The sequence below is a fragment of the Rhea americana genome, unplaced genomic scaffold, assembly GCF_003343005.1.
Source record: "Rhea americana isolate MKP2758 unplaced genomic scaffold, rheAme1 scaffold_148, whole genome shotgun sequence".
Lineage (NCBI taxonomy): Eukaryota > Metazoa > Chordata > Aves > Rheiformes > Rheidae > Rhea > Rhea americana.
Genome location: NW_028185572.1, coordinates 1496324 through 1514143, shown reverse-complemented (window position 1 = coordinate 1514143; position 17820 = coordinate 1496324).

Sequence of the window (17820 nt, the reverse complement as noted above, 5' to 3'; positions counted from 1 at the left end):
TTTTCCCCTTTCTTCCTCTGTCATTTAGGATGTGAAATTCAAAGGGAAACTTCATTCTTCATGGCTGTGAAGAATATGCTAGCTTCAGCTTTTAGAGAGATACTGAATAAAGTGAAATACAAATGAACTTCATAGAAATAGAATAAAAGTTTTGTTAAATAATTATAATCTGGCGGAGAAGAGTGTCCCTTTGTTGTCTATGTGTATTTAAAAATGCAAAATTATGTGAAAAAAATCTATAGAAAGAGGTAGAAGAGCAGATTCATATTATAGGAGAGTTATAGATAAGATATTTTGCTCTACGAAGGTCTGTGAAATATATTCCCATAATAAAGGGAAGGATGGAGGTTAATTTGCCAGAYGGTTAAAGGTTGTTTATATCTGTCTGACCTCTTTCCATGCTCCCACTCCAGCCACTGTTCTTCCTCTGTGCTCCCCCATTGCAAGGTCCCTGCAAACCAGTACTCTTAGCAAACTGGGTTGGTGCCAAGGGGGCACTCTTAGAGCCCCCCAGAGTCCTTCTGCAATATAAACAAGTGTTTCACCTGCTCTATATTCTGGCGTGTTTAAACCCCATTACTCTAATAACAGTATTTTCCCAGGAGAAATCATGACACTGAGAAGCTAATGGTGTATGACTTGTTCCTAATGTTATCTTTCTCTGGAAAGTTTAATAAAAATACGAGATTCTGAACATTAACAACATGGCCTCTCATTCCAGAGATGGTCTTGTAATAACTATTAATATTAATAAATAGCTTCTGTTTTAGGAGTAAAGTAGACTGTCCGTTTTCAATGTGCATGGAATGAGCCTGAAACGCACAAARGTGACAGAACAAGCAGACTTTTCATTATTATACATTTTTTTCTTTTTAACCTTCACCACACCTGACAGGATCCCTGCAAATTTTTTAGTTAGACCATTACAAGCTGTTCACAGCTGCAGATACATACACTGAGCTTTCCAAAGCAATAACATACTAATCCAGTGATTAGCCCTGCTGTTATCCTGGTGCAGATTTATTTAAAAAAAAAAAAAAAAAAAAAAGAAAGAAAGAAAGAAAGAAAAAAATCTTCTTCCTTTCACTATGGTTTAGCTATCCTACAGAGCATAATATTAGCCAGCTGCTTTCTGTAAAAAAGCAATATTTCTAGCAGGGCTTATAAACTCTTCTCATGCTTGCTCGGTGTTGTCAGTGCCTTAGTGCACAGTGCAGGGGCTCAAATCCCAGCTTCCTGAGACTTAGGAGTGATGGTGTTCACCATGGCCAGGCCTGTTAGACCCTAGATCCCAAGATAAAGTCCACCGTGCTGGTTACTCACCTAATAGATGCCTCAGAGATGTGGTTCATGGCTGGATGGGAGCCTGGAGATACGTGTGTGCATTAGGGCAGCCAGCTGCTTTCTTCTCAAAGGACATTGGGGCTCTGCTGAGGTGTTGGCATAACTTCTAGATCTTCAGATCCAGGGTTACCAAATCCGTGTCTATCTGCTGCCGTTCAGGCAGACGAACCAAGACACACCAACTGATGATTCTCAAAATGCGCAGGATTGAATCTTTTGGTAAATAATCGATGGCAAGGTCTTTCTCACTTTGTATAAGTTTCTGTCAGCTACTAATGAAATGTCAAGGGTGACTGTAGGGCAATGTGCAGAACACTTTCAAAAATACAAACCTCCGGGATAACATATTAATGGGAATGCCTTGATTATGTTTTTCAGGGTTAATTATCCTAAGCATTGAGAATAAAGATAGCGTCCTCCAATCAATCCTAGCTTTCCTGGATATGAATGGAACAGGAAACATATTTGTAATGAAATAGCAGGAGATTAGAGTAAGCTTCAATGAAAACAGTAAAATGAAAACTTTAAGAAGAGGAAAGGGCTCAAAACCTAAAAAGAGGCAAAGGCACAAAAAATAATAATAAAAAAGTGAAGGAAATGCCAGAGTTTTATTTAGTAAAGTGCTAAATAACCAAATATGTTTTCCTTTTATGAAACGATCCTTCGGTTTCTGTATTTTTACATTTTAAAATAAGTCTGTCTGGTCATATGCAATTTTGATTAAAAAAAAAAAAATGAAATAACATTGCTGTTATTTGTCGGAACCACCATACTGAAATGCTGCATTATGCATGTTTATCTACAGATGTTGATACTGAAATTGTGCTAAATATTCTTCCCCATCTGTGTGTAGATACTCGGATGCTAAGAAGCGAGCATGTGTGTTTTTAGAGAACGATTAAAAAAAAAAAAGGCAATGATACAAAATATATTTATACTGTCAAACAGTGCAAGACAGACCTCCAGTAAAAGCTGTCCATCTGGTACACTACCGAGCAGCTGCCTCATGCATATACTGTTCAGACCTACTATATCTGAGCTAGGTAATGTGTTTTTCAGGGGCCTGAATACACTAATAAGCTTCAATTGCATTGACCAGCCTCACCTGTGACACCCACCCATGCATCTTCTGGCCGTTGCTCCAGAGCAGTCCTATTTAAGCTCAAGCCTAGGCACTTCTGACCTCAGCTGTGTTGTAGGTGGATCTGTCTTCAGTCCTGTTCCTTGCTGGCCCTGATATATTGACCAGGTTGACTCAACCTCAGATGTGAATTGCTATTTTCCTCATTTGTCTGATGAGCTCTGGGGTGTTGGTGGGACCTGCCTGTGCCAGCTGGGCAGAGCTGTGGTCTGGTGGCTCTGCCCAGATGTGGCAGGATTGTACTCCTCATGGTGAGGCTGTTAACCCTGCTTTGGGTCCTATGTTGTCATCCTTTGTAGACCACTCCTGCTGTTCTCCATCTTTGTTTACCACTCTACCATTAAAATTAGGTTAATTGCACAGTGGGAAGCAACACATGAGGGGAAAGTGGGCAACAGGAAGCCTAAATTCTGGTTAGAAAATGTTACTGGGCAAAAATAGGATGCTTTTTCCTCTGAGATGTGCCTGACATCTCTAAATTATTACACAAAGAATCTGAAAAGCCTATTAGACTTGTCACTTTTCTTGGGGGAGAGAAAGTCTCTTCTGGTGCTTTTTTGAAATATAGCTTATCTTCTTAATTAAAACATAAGTGATTTAGGTAATTTGGATGTGCATAGTGTATTTTGTGTATGAGCAATATCTTTATTATGCATAATTACATATTAAGAAATAATCATAGAACTTCCATCCTGCAATTTCAGAAACCATCAAGCTGTTTCACCTGAATCTGATAGATCTAAAATTCTAAAATAAGTTCCCTGCAACCGAGGTTGTTTTGTCTGTGAACTGGAAAGTGTGTTGTGAATAATTAGACTAGATCTGGACAGGAGCAGATCTGTATATATGTGTATAGCCACTGTATATACAGAATATCGTAAAAGATTGCCTCTGGCCCAAAGCACTTAACTTCAGGGTGAGAGGTTTGCCCTACGATGCATACAAAACACAGTCTGAGAGACAGTGCATCTAGATGGCTTGTTTTCCTAGGAGATGGGTAGGAGATCCCATTTAGGGAGAATACACCAGCCTGGCCACTGCTGTCTTCAAATCTTCACCATTACAGTTTAGAGACATTATAAGGTGCATCTCAAATCTCCAGTGTCTGTTTATGGACCTCTTGTCCATGAACTTGTCTAATCACACTTTGAATCCAATAATACTACCTACCTCCACAGCCTGTTGTGGCAATAGTCTGAAAATTCACTACCCACCATATTAAAAATATTTTTTCTTGTTTTATACCAATCTCTTACTAATTTCAGTGAGTATCCCAGCTTTCAGTGCTGTAGTTCACCTGCTGTTTGCCTCCCAGAGTCCTCTTGCTCGTTCATGCCAGCTGCAGCCCTATAGATGGTGCAAGTCTATCTTTTTCCTTCACAAACAAAACATGTGAAAGGGCATATCATCCCCAAGGAGATTCTTCCCCTCTTCATTTTGCTCCCACAGAGGAACAACATCACCGTGTGCTCGGCTATACACCAGGGAATATGGCAAGAGAGAATCAGACACAGAATGGCAGGGTAAGTGAAACGGCTTGTCCAGAAATCAAACTCCAGGAGGTGAGAATCCAGGTGTCATCACATCAGTGTGCTGGCTCATAGACTAGCCTCACTTTGGCTGCTCGGTTTTCTTTTGCTATCCTGAGTTTTCATGCACTGAATCATTCTGACAAAAGAACATGGTTCTTGTTTCTATTTTATTAACCAAGTATTTCAGGCTGCTTTTTCTAATTTGCCCTTAAATCTCTTATTCTCTTGSCTAGGAGATTTTATCAGCATATAGATCAATTCTCTGGCATTGCACAGAGGGAAGAGCCTCTTAAATTATATCTCATAAAACCCTCTCCATGCAGAGGTGCAGATCGGAAATAACTGAGAAACAATGCAATAGTGTTCAACACTAGACTGTTGGAATGGTATCACTAGAACTAAACAAAGTATTTGGAAAATCCTCAGCAAATTAGCAGCTTTCAAATTTTTGCTATATTTTCCATTTAAAAAATAAAAGGAAGCCCCTGAATTTTCTTTATTGCTTATATTTAGGAACTTGTATGGAGTAAATCTTGAAAATTAATTTCACTGTTGTAAGCTATTTTTGCACATACACTGTAAGCAACAATTATTTAAAGAGTAGCATTTCCCAATATTAATTTGCTTCATTTCCCACATCCCAAGTAAGAAATTAACACTTTGAAATCTTAATAAGAAGCTGTGTGACAATTCAAGAGACCCAGGAGGGTAAGCTTGTCTAAGTTGTGTCCCTGTTTGATACTGATTGCTACTCAGACTTCAAGTCCCCAAAAGAGAGATACTCTTATTCTAGAAAGAACAAACTCTGCTACCCAGTCCTGAAGCAGTAGGAGAGCAAGTCCTCAAATTCATGGCAATGAAGTAACACCARGTTTCTGAAGTGTGTGGCATGATTTGTGAGTACTTCCCAGCTTCTGAATCTAGATGGTCTGTGGTCAGGGTGTGGAGTGAAGAAGGGAGCTCTGAAAGGCCTGTTCCTACCAAGAACTCAGTAGGAACAACCGGAGAGCAGGACACCAGAGCAGACACAAGTTAACCTTACATGTCCTCTAGACGTAGCTGAAAGAGTCTCAGCATCTCAATCTTAACCTTTCATACGTGTTGTGTGTGCAGTCAATTGTACTGATGAGGTGCTTTGCCACACCATARATGAAGATAGCACCATAATCCCTAGCAAAAGAGGGTTTTATGTATATTTTCAAAAAGCATATGCAATGAACAAGCAAGGAGAGCTTTCTGTAGAGTAAATCAAGACTATTACTGTTCTATACACTACACTGACTTACAAACCTCACTTCCAGTTGGAGCTTGACTGAGTGCTCCATGAGCCAAGCTCTAAGCAGTCTTCTAAGGGAGTGAGTGCTGCAAGTCAGGACTTCTCCATGTTTTTACCCACAGATACCATGTACAGTAGCAAAAGTTGCATCATGGTCTAGCTAAAAGATTATTTCTTGCTCTGATAGGGAAATCGGTTCAAAAAAGACACCTCCAAGAAGACTGTCTATTCTGAATGAAGCAGATTCTTTGGTATATATTGAAAGAGGTTGTGTCAGCTTGTCCCATTAAAAATATTAATGCTGGCATTCAGTTATTTTTGAGTAAATCTTATTCCCAGGAGTACACTAATCCACATGAGAATATGGTAGATGGGATAATTTGGTGTTACATGGCTCAACATCAGAAGAAGGCTAGTGTGTGGAAAAGCAAAATCCTCTTGATAAGTGATTATACTTATTCTCCCTAGAACTGCTGCCTTCCAGAGTAAAATACTTATAAATGTTCTCTCTTTTTCCCCCCTCTGCTTGTGATTTACCCCATCCTGAGTGGGAAACCACAAATGAAAGAAGCTCCTCTGCCTCACCAGGGGATAAACAGCACTTTCTCCTACATGGGTCGATATATCTATCTTTGGTAATTGCAGTGTACTTGTGGATTAGGATACAAATTCTTCACAATATGTGAAGCACTAAATCATTTGTGAGCCGAGCAAATTATCAATTTTCATTTTACTGGTAATTTGTTTTGTTAGAGGTTTACATTAAATGCTTCAAGAAATGTCAATTTGTGTAGGATTCTTTTTGAGTTTAATTTTCTTGGCATTGAATAATTTACTTGTTCACAGTTGTCTGTGTGCTACTCTAGCATGGTTAAAAGCTGCAGCTTTTGCTCCTTATTGTTCCTGTTAAGACAATTTAATTAGTTGACCTCTCTACTTCTCTTTAAGACAGCAACATTAGCTCTTCTAATTATTTAGGTCTTTCAAACATTTTGTAACCACATATTGATTCAAATTAATGTCTTTCTGACTAGTTTTAATTTCTATCTAATTTAGCTCTAGCTTTAAATTTTGTTCATACATTTGTCTGAAAGACCTCTTTATTTTTGCCTTTTTCATCCACATGTATGAGTCATCTTGAGTTAGTTGTCAGTAAAAGTTGCTTACAACTTCCAATGCATGATATGTTAGAAATGTACATCAGGAGGGGAAAACGGGAAAATTTCTTCGTGAACTGAAGTCTTCTGAGCAAAGCTCAGATCTGTTAATTGAATTTTGTCTTCATGAATCTTTTGGTCTCCTGCATCCTCTTTTCAAAGTTTTTTTTTTTACATTTACTGGTTTCTTAAGCTCTATTCTTCTGCCACTTATTTGCTTTCCAGCAGGACTCAAGTTGGAGGCTTCACTGTGTTAAAATTTGCAAATACAGTGCAAAATATGTCCTTGGACCAAAGCCTATGATCCAAAAGGACATGTAATGAACACATTTAATGTTGATCATCATTACGGTGAATTGCTGCTCTCTAAAGTACTTGTATGGCTGTTATTACTGTCTTGAGCGCTTCATATCTTCAGTGATTTAATGCATTCAGTGACATGAATATTGAGAAATTTAGACTCCAAGCATCATAYTTAGATGCCTAAATACCTTTGTGGGTCTGGACAAAACTGTAAGATCATTCAGATAATCTGTAACATAAGGCAAACTGATCCTCGGCCAAAGTTCCAAGCTCTTACAATTATAGCTAGAATTTCCTGTTATTCAATTGCCTTTTAAACTTTGGCTAAAATTCACTAAGTAGAACAATTTTTCCCACAGTTTTTATATCCTTTAATATGTAAAAATGTTTCCAAGAATTGCTGAAACTTCAGTGACCACAAGTGGAAAAAAATCTGACTTTCTATTTAGGATTCCTTTCTCTGTTCAGCAAACTGYGATGAGTTTTCTTTAAAAGGATAATGAATATAGTCAAAATATGAACAATTAAAAATCTCAGACAGCAGCTATTCAAGATGGGGGAAAATCTMGTATTTTATCATCTTCGTCTGTCTTGAGTCTAAAGTAAATTCTCGAACTTCCTGGGAAAGATGGCCTGACCATCTATCATCTTAGCCCAACAATGAAAAGCTCATCTAATAGACCATGAAAGATAAGCAGGTGTTGTAGAGACTGTTAAAGAACATGCTTAATTAGTGCTTTTATGTATAAGCTGCTGGTAGGGGTGTTGGGGGAGGGGGGTTAAATGATCCTATTTGGGGGAAAAGAAGCAGTGAAAACGTATATTTGAAAAGAAACTCCTGACACAATTTCTTATTAACTGTAACCAAGCAAATAAGTCCAACAGAAAGAGCCAAGACTCAGCAGTTGGATTCAGTCTGTTAAATATATATATATATATATATATATATATATATATATATACACACACACACACACATATATATCTTTCCTTTTTGGCCTCCTTGACTATGACTGGGGGAAAATCTCAGGATACTGGACCCTGTCAGTGGTGTAGGAGTCCAGACTAAGGGATACTCAACTTCCTGCGCTTGAGAGCAAAGTTGAACACGAAAACATTCTGATTCAGACTTTAATTGCAATTGAGGGTCGGATGGTGCTTTAGCATCAGGATGRTGTGGGAACAACTACCAGAGAGCACTTCTCAGACGTCTCATGGGGACAGGGAGTGAAAGAACAGTGAAATGCAGCCTGGGAAGAGAAACCAARATAAGAAGCTTTGAGAACAGCAGTTCTCATGCAGGGTGTGARAGATGTGGAATTACTGCTGATGTAAATATTGTTGATTGTCTGTGACACTATATTGTAAACAGTTAAGAATGAGAGCAGTAGGACAGAACTGACTGCAAAGGTGTTCTCCTTACATGGACATTAGTCTTTTATATCATGATTGAAATAAAGTGGGCTAATCCTTCACCCTGCCTGAACTGGCAGCTTCAATTTCATTATATTGATAGACAATTTACTCCTTTCCTGATGTATCTGGCTCTTATCTTCCTTGAGAGGTATTTATGTCCATGCCGTGTGACGCTTAGGCACAGAAATGCTAGCTAATTTGCCCAAGATCATGCCGCAAATAAATGAAGGATAGAAAAAAGAAATCTTGACTTTCCAAGCTCTTCTCTAAATACTAAACCTCTAAATACTGTGAATATAAGAGCTGTTACAAAAACAGGCTTTACCCTGTGACACCATCTCCTTCTGTTTTATCCTCCCTAGGTGAAGGAATGTCATTATACCTGATTTTACCATATAGATTTAAAGCTTTGTCACAGGTGCTTGAATACTTTATTTTGAAAATTTGCCTGCAGCAGCAAGATTCCTATTCTTACTGGGAATTTTGTATTTGATTTGTTTCCTTTAAGTGCACTGTTTTTMACAAAACATGTTAGCTTTGCATAATCCTATCCCAAATCTCCACTGCAAGCCAAGCTAAGAGCAACTGGTCAAACTGTTGATTAAACAGAGGACATTTCACTCCTGTTCCACCTCCTCTAGAAATGGAGACGTGGAAAGCTGCTTCTGAAATCCATAAGGATGTTTTCTTAAAAAAAAAAATCCCTTGGACAACCCTATGGACAGGATTTATCTTAAATATGGTCAACTGCATAATGAACGTAAAGGAAAGCAGTTTAATGTTCTGTTAGACAAATGTCTTATTGACCACAGCTGCTGTTGCTATTGCTGATGTTCGGAAAGCCTGGAGTGACTGAAGTTTCGCCCACTATTTTAAGTACTTTAGAGCTTCAATTCTCCCAAACTATATATTTAAGGACTGCTTCTTTGATTATAAAAAAATGTTACAGGAGACCTCTACTTGGCATCTCTCCAGCTTGAAGGACCTGCATTAAAGCAGATGTCTCAAATCACGCCAGTACATTGGATTGTTTCAATGCTCCTGAAAGTGTTTGGCTCAGGTTTACCTTAGCCTGCAGCTTACTCTTGCCCTCTGTATAGTATAGAATAGTAATATCTGATCTCATGGGCACTGTGCATTATGATATGCAAAACCGATTTCAGATTTGTTTTTCTTTGAACTTATCAGTCTTTAATTGTTTTTTTCTTGAACTAGATTTGAATCCAAGTAGCTATTAAGATTTGTTAAACTTGGGCTGAAGGCAGACTGAAACTTTTTCAATTATAGCTGACTGAATTGGAACAGAACCAGACTTGTACTAGCTAAATTCTTTAAGTATGCCTAGAAGTAAGTTGATTTGCAGTACCAAAATGAATTCTGGTCTGTKTTTACTAGGACATACTTACAGAACCATCCTCTTCCATGAATTAAACTGTCTGAATTTCATTCCTGCTTAGTTTATGCTTCAATTAGAAGTGGAGCTACATGCTGAAGCAATGCAGGCACTTAGAGGGGATCAATAAATTACTCCACYGTGAGTCTGATCATGCTGTTTGCAACTAGCAGGTCTACAGCAAGGTCTTTAAGGGATCACTGGCCAGAGCATTTCCTCCATTGYCAGCCAATTCTGAAAGCAGATCATGGACTGAAGGTACAATTCAGTTAGGGACTGTCATTCTTGGATCATCTCTTTTTTAATTATCAGAACCTTGACTCTTCAAAAGAAGATACTAGTTAAGGTATTTTAAGTCATTAGCACTTGGAAGACAATTCTTAATGAGAGCAAAGAGAAGACTGGTAGAAAAGGAGATARGAAGCTAGACTAAAATAGTGGAGTTGAGTAGGTGCGTAATACACACTTAAACAGATCAGAATATCACTTAAAAGTAGCAAAGTCTTCAATGAACAGSTTTCTTCCAATAGAGTAGAAAATAGGTTCATAAATATTTTACTGTGTAGATATAAAACAGTCTCAAGCCTTAACAGTCTAATAATCAACGACAGGTGGCTTTGACCATGCTCTAGGTGACCCTGCTTGAGCAGGGAGGTTGGACTAGATGATCTCCAGAGGTCCCTTCCAACCTTACCGATTCTGTGAGAAGATTCAAAAACAGTTTGTTATGATGTTGATTGACATTGGCCATAACTTGTTGCTCTGTCAAAGAGTCGGCATGCCAGTTGTGGGAGATGATTTGCAGTCTTAAACCTGATTTTAAATTGCATCTGACTGATTGGCAAAGTAATCAGCTGGAGCTGAGGGAAATCAACACTGGGCATGCAGAAGGCCCTCTCCTGCCATCAGGTCATGCAGCTGCAGCAAGTTTAACAAAATAGCAGTTCTTTCGCTGTATAAAAGGGGCACAGACTTAACTCTCAACCCCATACAAGCACTTGACTTCAGTGTCATTGGTTGTTTTGTTTCCCCTGTTACTTGCTCTTGACTAGTATCCATCCACTCAGAGCCTCTTCAWATGCTTGCTTGTGCACTCTATACAAAAATTTTGCATTATTGGACTTTCATTACAGTGCCCAGGTTCTGTGTAAAAATTGCTATGTGCTTATTAGGAAATGTTGACACTAGAATTATACTTTTTTTTTTTTCCTCAGTGGTTTTCCCTGCTCTTTCACTTGCCCATTGAGTGACCATTAACGTGCATGAAAACCATGGGCTCCTGAGAAATGATTAGAGAAGTTCCCTGCCATGGTAATGACTGTACTGCGTCTATCTTGATTTCTTGCCCATAGTTGGCTAAACATGATTAGAATCAGCTTCRTATGGTAAGGAAAATTATGTGGGAAGTATATGTGAATAAAAACATGTAACACCTTACACAAAACATATATTTACAGCAACCACTTAAGCCTTTTGTGTCAGGCTTTCCTGAACAATGTGATTCTCTTATAATTGGAACAGAGTKAAAATTCACTAAAGCTTGGTGTAGTGAGTTGCTGAAATGTTAGTTGTGTCAACTAACATGAAAATTATTCTTCCTTCTCAGACTGAAAAATAAGTGATTAATCCTTAGATCTGTTGATAGCTGGAGCCATTTACTAAAACTCAGGCACTCAGAAATTGTTCCTGATGGGTATGAAGGCTTCGTCTGCAATTATTTAAGGGGGAAGATGCAGACAATGAGCAGAAGGAGATGGAAAACATCAGCAGTGCTAAAGATGTCAGCTATTAAACTATTCAGGTCCATTGATATGGAATACATCCACATTGCTGAGGACCAGCTCCTCATAGAGCAGAAAGCCTATATTTGCACTTGGCCTGGATTTCCTCCAGCTTTCTCTGCCTTTGGAGGGCATGTTTTTATACTTCTTGAGTCCAAAGTACGCTCAGTTCTGTTGCAACTTGCCAGAGGAGCGTTTTTAATAATAAGACAACTGTAGGTATTGCGTGCTTTGTAGTGTGGCAGATGAATTGGTCTTGAAGGGAAAGTAGGGGGGGRAACATGATTGATTACTCTTGGATGTACGAGAGGGAAAGATCCATCTGAAACATGTCTCTCCTCAGAGAGCAAGCTGGTTCTCTAAGACAAAGCCTGAGAGAACCAACACGCACTGATGGCCACGAAGTGTCTTCRTTAGCACAGAAAGAGCAGATCAGCATAGTGAAGCAAGAGATGCCAAAGATCTGCTGTATATATTTCAGGCATTTGGGGAGTTTTACTTTCAATTAGTTCTAGTTTGGTCCATGGGAAAAACATTGCCATGATATGTGAAGCTTGAAGTTTTAAATTCTGCTCTTGAAATAGAAGACCCTTCAATAAACCATCCTTGGAAGTGACAAGCTACCATTTCATCCGTTTTTTGGAGATAATCATAGAAAGGATTTCTTTCCCAGTGTCGCCCTCTTTAAAATCCCTCATAAATGGAATCAAGCTATATTTCTCTTGACTTATGATTTCTCTTGGCTTATTTCTGTTCCTGGCTATTTTGTTCTTTGTTCATGAATGATACCATGACAACGACCACTGAAACTCCTCTCCTTCCCCTTCCCCTCCCCTTCTAGCTACTGAGACAGCTTTACAATGCCAGAGCAATGTTTGGGGAGCCCATACTCAGGTTCAAGAGCATGATTTTCAGATATCTGATTTATGGTCCCTGACACCTACTTGTTAATGATTAACCACCTTGAGATGGAAAAGTCAACTGCGGTCAAGATGACAAGCATCTTTAACAGTCATCCAAATACTGTCCCTTCAGACTGTCAATATCCACCTCCCTCTTATGCTAAGTCAGTCAGCTTTTACACTCTAGAGATTCCTGAAGCGCACGAGTGCTGCTGATGTGATCTGCAGTTCAATCCAGTGCAGCTGTGGCTTCATTTCAGTCCACTCTGTGCAGGTTTTTCTGCAGGGGTTGGTGGACCATCGAGGCAGGTTCACAGATATCTGGGGAGTTTTCAGACAGGCATGCAATGTCTAGTTATTCTGATTCCAGCCTCGAACTGAAAGTAATGCTGGCTTTCCAYGCTTTTATGGCATTTGAGTGCCTGCTTGCACTGTCAGAAAGGCTGTCTATGCTTCTGGGTGTTACTACCTTACCGGCACAGCCAGCAATACCTCTGGAGTTTGTCTTTGTTCCTTTGCATGCTATGTGGAAATAAGCATTGCTTACCTTCCTACAAGTGGATGATTCTGCATCTCTTTCAAATGCATTCTGGGTACCGGTCACTGACTGTGTCCTGCAAAACCTCTGTGAGGAGGCAGGAGGTTTTTTCCATTCCAGATGGAACAGTAAGCCCCGGTTTGTTCAGAATCTGTATGAGCAGTCCTCATCACAGTCCCCAGATCTTGCCAGCTGGCCCTCGTGTTATCTCTACCCTCATTGCASAGGGGATATGACTTCCAGACATCCCACAGAAAAGCAAGGGGCTAACTTTGTGGGATGCGGGAATAAGGTAGAAGTGTGGTAAATGGCCTTGGAAGAATGAAAAGCAAAAGGCCATCTTATGTCTGTTTTACGTCTGCTGTTCCCTCACCTTCTGGTGACACTCAATCCATCATGTCTTTTGGGCTCCGTTCTGCTTACCATGTCTTCTCTGACCCTTTGCACCCCTTTTGACCTTACTGTGTATTTCTRGGTGCCTAAATCTGCTGTTTCAACAGCCTTCAGGAAATCTCATAGGTCTGAATAGCCTGAGAGAGGAACRTTGTTTGCAATCAGTGACACACAGGTCTGCTGGAGAAAGGGTTTCCTTGCTCTTTTCTTTGCCTCTTTAAGCAAAGGACARGTTAGCAAGGGCTGCAGGTGAGTGGAAGATTGATAAAACCTGTCTTAGCTGCTGCCATAGCTCAGAGTGATCCTGGATAAAGGCTAGAAAAGCAGTGAAGGTTAATTAGGCCCTGTAGGACTTTTGCCAAGAAAACTTACTCCTGCCCTTTCCCTCAGTGAAACAAGAGCTCTGGTCCCTCTTCCCCTCTACACGTACTCCATCTCTTCACTCTTTTGTCAGAAGTGTCCTGACCTAGTTCCTTGGTTTTGACTGAAACAGCCAGTTCAGAGAGGGAGAGAGAGTGCTGTACTGTGTGCTCCCAACCAATGACCTGCTCAAGTTCTCAATAGCAAGTGCCTTTTTTCTGACTCCTGGGTCTGGTGGTTGTTCCAGGTCTCGCTGAAGGTACCCTTCATCCAGCAATCTTTCTTAGACTGTCAATGTCCTGATAAAACATTCAGATTTTATGCTGCTGGAGAACCTGCCAGCTGCATCATGGCACAGGTTAATAAGCAGTGTGTTCTCCTGAAGTCTCCTAGAGGCACCAGAAAGCATCTTCTGAGGCAGAAGATATTGACATAACTATTGGGAATGGCTAGCTGTGTAAATGTGTAAGATTGGGGAGGTGGGGAGAGCACAGAAATAGGCAGATGGAARTTAAGAACAGGGAGAGACTGTAGAGATCATAAAGAAGGGAAAGGTAGGACAGAGACTGAATGGAGAAGAAAAAAACCCTATAAAGCTGTAAAGTCTAGAGGACTYATTTTTGACAGCAAACATGAAGACAGACACACTCCATCTAGACCTTTACACAGCACAAAATCTGCATCAGGCTGTGGCTTCAGGGTGCTGCATGAGCTTTCAATGTTTTATTGTGGCGTATATAGTCAGTATGGTCTGGAGGACCACGCTGGTGGGGGGAGTCAGGGAGACTTGCTGGCTTGTGGGATACTGGGGACTCTGAGCAGTGAAACAGCCTYTTCGGGGGGAGGGTAGAAACCCTCCTTAGTTTTGGACATCTAGAATTTGAAAGGCTAAATACCACTGTATAAATGTGTGTGCATATACAYGTGTTTTGACTGTGCTTTCATGAGAAGGATGCGTTTTAGGGAAGAATGAACAGTATGAAAAYAGCATGAAATTCCCCTGTATTTGGAATCGAGGATAAGAGGCTGACAGACGTGATATGTTCACAGGTAATTGTGCTTTCACAACAATTCACCGTGACAGTCGTCTTGAACGCTTTCTTGGCACGCTATGAGGCTCCTACTACCTATAGCTCTACTGAGGGCTCGTTACAGAGGATGAGCCTGCCGTTTCTCACTGCTACTTAATTTGTATCTCCGGTTACTTTGATAAGYGAGGAAAAAAATACCRGCCACATCACAACTCTGCAATGGTTGTGCTGCAGCACATTTTTCCYTAGAACAAGGGAAACGGASTCTTCACCGTGGCCCTTCAAATCCCATCTCTGTTGACCTTCCTAGGAACGTTGAAAAAGAGAGGGAAGGGAGGAAAATAATAATAATAAAAAARAACAGCTATTTTCATCTGTGGTATTGATCCTTTTGAGGTAGATGTGGCCTAAGAKAGTCTAAAGTAGTATTTGTGTTTACCTGCTCTGGGCATTCTAAGCCCTGGAACAGAGCCGCTCTGAACGCTTTAAAGTTAAACATGATTAAAAAGAGTAATCAATACAAAATGTACACCTTTGCAATATATATCTCCAAGAATAATTATAACTTTGTACAGAAAAAGAGGAAGTGAAAAACAAATTGCTAAGATTTAAACTAGTGCAATGTCTTAATTTTTTTGTGTATTCTTTGAATTTAATAAATGAACATAAGTTTTCAAGTTATTTGCCACTGATATTGCTTCTCCTAATGGGAAATCTTTTTACGGAGAGAATACCCATGATTTATTAAACTGTTTATTTATAGGGATGTTGCTGGGAAATTTCCAGGCAGGGGTTAAAACTGCTCTGGCAGCTAATTATAAATGTTTTAAAATCAGTGAGGGAAATATTATCATGKCCACATTCACAACTTAAAAATACTAAACCTGGAATGTACCTTGAGATTGTATGTTTAATGGCATTTATTATTTSTATTACAACAACTCTCAGAAATTCCCGTTGAAACCAGGGTTTCATTTATAAGGTTTTCATTATAAGAACTTCTTATCGTGCTCGGGGGAAGTGTGCAGTTTCCTTCTACTCTATCCCCCCTCATCTTGCCCCAGTAAGTACTTCCACCTCCCACAGCATATTACATCTACATCCCTTAGATGTATATTTGGTGCTTCTTGATGAGTCACTAATGATGAAGCTGCAGATTTTTTTCTCTCRGGATTATGTTTGCTTGGTGAGAGACAAAGAATTTATAGAATAAGAAAAGGTGTACACTATGAATACTATAAATACTGGATGTATGGCAAGATAAACAAATTATCTGATAGGGTAAATGAATAATTACATACTCGTTCAACAAGAAATGCAATGTCAAGGAAGGCTGTCCAGAAAGATTTTCTGAAAAGATACTTCCAAAAAGAAAGATCAGATCTTCCGAGCCCGGGTCATGAAATACAAAATTATTGCACAGATAAACTCTTATTAAGGAAACCTGTATATTTTTTTCCTTTCAGAAGGAATTTGGTCCAGACAAGTGCAATTAAATGAATTTAATTGCATATATTTTATTCTAAAAAGTATAAATTTTACGTAATAGCCACGATCTGTTTCTGAATGATCTCATTTATTTCTAGTATATAGAAGTAAGAAAATGTATTTGATTAGAGCAGCTGAAAGCCTATCATCTTCTCTACTTGTTTTCTATCTTTGGAGGGTTAATTACAGGTTAAAAAGTACAACTGGAAGTTGCTATTATGAATTTGGCATGCTGGAGCCAATACCATTTTGGTACACAATTACTCTTTCAGGGGTCAGAGTCACTTTTGTGCTACTATGCTATTTTATGAAGAATTTGTCACCTCTAGTGCCTAGTTCTTCAGAGCTACAAGAAAATACATGAAATACTTACTAGGTTTGCTCTAAAAAAAAAAAAAAAAAAAGGTATTGGAAGTCATCTTTCTGAGGAGGGGATATGTCTCCTTCCCAGTAGCCCTTTTTTTCTTGGGAAGCGGTGAACAGTGGAAAGAGCAAGTTCCTGGCCACTCTGAGACTTTGACTTATCGTGTGGTAGGGAAAATATTGGTTTAATGTAGGAGTTTTGTACTGGTGGACAGTAGTGCATATGTTTCAGATAAGCTAGAGGAAGGGGTTGTAAGACATGATTCTCCCTGACTGTTATAATTTCTCATGGGTCATGGTGGCATGGGTCAGCTAGCAGTGTTATAAAGCTGAGGGATCTTCATGTTGGCCGTGATATTGGGCCTTAACCTTGGCTGTAGAGAATAAAWAACGATAAACCAAAAATATTTTTCCAGAAAAAAAAATRCTGATCATAAACTAATATAATTAACTCACCTGTCATTGTTTTCTATCTAAATGATTARCATGAGCATAGCACAGTGTTGACCAAAAGGGGCATGTAGARGAGATAATGAAGGTTAACATGCTTGTGCTTGGATGTTAATATGCTTGTGTTTTCCGTGACATTTCAATGAACTCTCCTTGTACCAGGAAGGATTTAAACATCTGGCTTGCAATAAAACCCCAGTAAACTCTGATTCAGCCAAACCCTGCTATGCCCCTTGAGATTATAGCGTTCTTCTTGCTGAACTCYAGCTTGCCCACACACGCTGAAGTATTAACCGGACAGAAAATTAGCTTACAATAGGACTTAAAATAAAAATATATATATATATATATACATCAAGTTTTTCCCCATGGCCAGTCTGCCTTGAGGAATGGGGCCAATAAACTGCTTTCCATGTTACTGAAGGACAAGAGAGGAATGGAGAACTTGCCAGCTGGTTAATTTTACAGGAGTGATGTTCGCTGCACTCCTACAGAGTTTAAGCCAGCAAAGTGAACGATCTTGCCAATTTAGTAAGTGATTTGTTATCCCAAGGTCCTACTAATTCTCTGGGATCTTGGCTGCTCTATTGCTTTTGGCTTAGCAGCAGCAGTACAACAAATGTCTAAAGTCCCTGGCTGGTGAACAGTAATGCTTATCCCTAAAATGGCAGATCATCTGCCCTACATCACCTGGATGCTTTTTGACCTTATTCATAGCTTTCTGCTGGACAAGTGTACCAGAAACAGAAGCATTTGGAAAAAAGTGCAGTCCTGACACACCATTGAGTTGATATGCTAAGTGCAACTCCTGGAACTGCAAGACTGTGGAAATATCAGTAAAAAAACAAGTAAAACAGTACAGTTTACTCACCTCACCCACGTTAGCTCTCCATCTGCCATATCTGTGGTGTGCATGCAGCACCAAGGCTGACTTTTTCTGAACAGCATCAGA